Genomic DNA, 3,285 nt, shown 5'->3' on the forward strand with positions numbered 1-3,285 from the left:
AAAAAAACAGAAAACGCGTTTTTTTCCTTTTTCGAAGGCATGGCCATGACTCTCGCGAAAGCACAACCGTGCCTCTCGCGGAAGCAAAACCGTGTCTCCCACAGAAGGAAAAAAATGCGTTTTTTTTCATTTTCGAAAGGCATGGCCGTGACTCTCGCAAAAGCACAACTGTGCCTCTAGCGGAAGCAAAACCGTGTCTCTCGCGGAAGGAAAAAAACAGAAAACATTTTTTTTTCGTTTTCGAAAGGTATAGCCGTGACTCTCGCGGAAGCAAAACCGTGACTCTCGTGAAAGAAAAAAAACGCGTATTTTTCGCGCAAAAGTTTTTTTCAAATTTTTTTGATCTAAAAGCTAAGGAAGACCAGTAGAAAATCGAAATGTCAAAAAAAACCCAAAAAAACCGTTTAAAAAGCCGAAAACGCATGCAGAAAAATAAAAAAAATAAAATCTGAAGGAAGCGCCAAAAACGCGACACGTGACGAATGGCAGAGTGCGCGCGATCCGAAAGAAGCGCTCGTTAATTAGTTGCTCCAAAGCTACATGTGCTACTTTCAAATCAGCCCAGCAGTACATGACGTGCTTGTGTATCCCGCACACTGGAGGCCCACGTACAGCGCTAGCACATCAGCCGACGGCACACATGTATTTGCATTTACTATCTACTGTATACCCGCGAGACAATAGGCACGCACACATCGCGGCGCTATACTGCACGCGCGAGATTCCGGCCTGCAGGCAGCTCGGCCACCAAACGTCCGTTCTCTCCAATAGAAGCGCTATATAAGCGACGCGCCATATAAAAACTGCCTTTCGCGGACCCGATTTGGAGTCTCCAGCGGCCGCACAAAAAGCGCGTGCGCTATAACTAATGCATCGCACGCACTAAAAAGGCATCGTGCGTAGCATATTTAGTACGTCCGGTCGCGCGCACTGCAAACTCTGGGCTGCTGCAGATGGGACCGCTTGATTGGGACCGCTGGACTGGCGCGTGCAGCATATATTGCAGCGCTTGTTGGAGCAAACATCTTCTAGCGCCCTAAAAAAACTACTTGCACGCTGTCAACCCATTTTTTGGGTGCCGCGCGTTGGGCGGCTGTTGGAGATGCTCTAAGCGTGTGTGCGTTAGGTAGAGGGGCATCGATGAAGGAACTGAAATCCCCTTTCTTGTGTTCTTCCTCTCTTCCTACCTCCTCTCTAATATTGTACCTTGATTCTCTCAGATCTGAGCGTAATTGATCCCAAATTCCTATTTGGTGCGCAACCATTAGGCCAGGGTCGTTATACTCAATCCTCGGATCTTATCATATATACTCTGAAAATCCCAAAAATAGCCAGAAATTTTGTTTCGCGTTTGGTGGCGATTTCAACCGGTGATGAGATTCAGGTTGGGTTCTCCTATAAAATCCCTGGGTTCTCTTGCCGATCGCGGTGACGGTGCAGCGGCTGCTTCCTCTTTCGTCAAGCAGCGTAGGTGGAGGATTTTGGTTGGCGGTGGAGCTTATTCGACTGCGGATTCAACGACACATGAAGGTTTCTGTTGGTCCCTGCAACAGAGATAAAATCCATGTCTTGTGGTTGAATTGGTGTAGGGGGTGGCGTGTGATTCGGTTGTAGAGGAAAGGATCCTCCCAAGTACTCGCTGACTCCGGCGGCGATAGATCAAGGAGTTCAAGACGGCGCGCGGGACTCCCTCTCTCATGGCAAGGATGATAGTGGCTGAAGGTCAGCAAAGGGATACTTAGGCTACGATGGATGAAATGGAAGCGCATCTGCAGCTTGTGCTCAACGGCCCCACGGCGGCTGCGAAAGCGACTCTGCATGCCAACACAACAACGTTGCAAAACACTACAGCTTGTCAGGAACCGAGGGCGACGACAGCTACACTTCTGAAATTCCAGGAATGTATGGTTCGTGTGGTGAACAACTTGGAGTCTTGTGTGGAAGGATTAGGTGCTCGGTTACTGACGTTGGAGCAGCTTCCCCCAAGCACACACTCTCCTAATCTAGGTCAAGCTACACATGACGAGACAAGGGGTGTCACTAAACCTAGGCAAACGTCGCACCGGGCCGGGTTTCGAGCCGGGATTGTAAAAGCCCGACCTTCATTTCTCAAGCCCGAGCCCAGCTCGAAGCACGAAATACTCCATGATTTCAAGCCCGAGCCCAACCCGAAATCAAGCCCGAAGCCCGAAAGCCCGGCCCGTACACTGTTTTTTAGTACATGTACGTGCAAGCCTGGCCCGAAGCCCGAAAGCCCGACCAAAAAAATAGAAAAAGGGAAGCCTGAGCCCGGCCCGAACTACCTTTTGGGTTGCAAAACAAAGCCCGAGCCCGGCCCAACCCGGTTTTTTCGGGCCGGGCTTGGGCCGGGTCGTCCAGCCGGGCTGCCCATGCCCGGGTTTAGGTGTCACTGATGTAAATCTAGATAAGGGACTACCCAATGGTGTGCCCATTTCTCCTTTAAGGTCCGTACATGTTCCTATTGTGAATCACTTTGTTCGTCCAAATACAGCTTCAGGGTCTCATCAGGAGCGATCACCATGAGAGGATTACCACCATGTGCGTATGCCTAAAACAAATTTTCCGAAATTTCATGGCACTAACCCAAAGATCTGGAAAGAAAAAGCGGAGAAGTATTTTCACATGTTTAACATTCCAATGGACTATATGGTGGACTATCCCACTCTGTACTTTACTGGGACTGCAGCATTATGGTTGCAAACATATGAGGCACAACATGGAGTACTCAGTTGGGTTCAGCTTTGTGTGGCAATCTGTCAGAAGTTTGGCAAGGATCAATACTTCACAAACATGACCAAGACACTTGATATAATACAATCTGGTGATGTGGAAAGTTATTATAGAGAGTTTGAATTGTTAATGCATCAATTGCTGAGACACAACCATACTCTAGATGAGACATTCTTTGTTGCCAAATTTCTGAAAGATTTGCGTCAAGACATTCACACTGCTATTGTTCTTCATTAGCCAGGAACAATTGATGCAACTGTATCCTTAGCAATGTTACAAGAAGCTGAGTTAGCTGGGTTCAAATCCAACAACTATGTGCCCAAGAAATGGCACAATCAAGCTGGCCCTGGTAAGTTGGGTACTCACCCAGCTGAAGTACATAATCCTACTAAACAGGGGCATCTACTGACGAGAGTCCTAATTTAGCTAAATTGGCTATTTTAAAGAACCAGAGGAGATTGAGGGGAGAATGTTTTAAGTGTGGAGGTAAATATGCACTAGGGCATAAATGCCCCACTCAAGTCTCTCTTGTAG

The sequence above is a fragment of the Triticum dicoccoides genome, chromosome 7B (assembly GCF_002162155.2).
Source record: "Triticum dicoccoides isolate Atlit2015 ecotype Zavitan chromosome 7B, WEW_v2.0, whole genome shotgun sequence".
Taxonomy (NCBI): Eukaryota; Viridiplantae; Streptophyta; class Magnoliopsida; order Poales; family Poaceae; genus Triticum; species Triticum dicoccoides.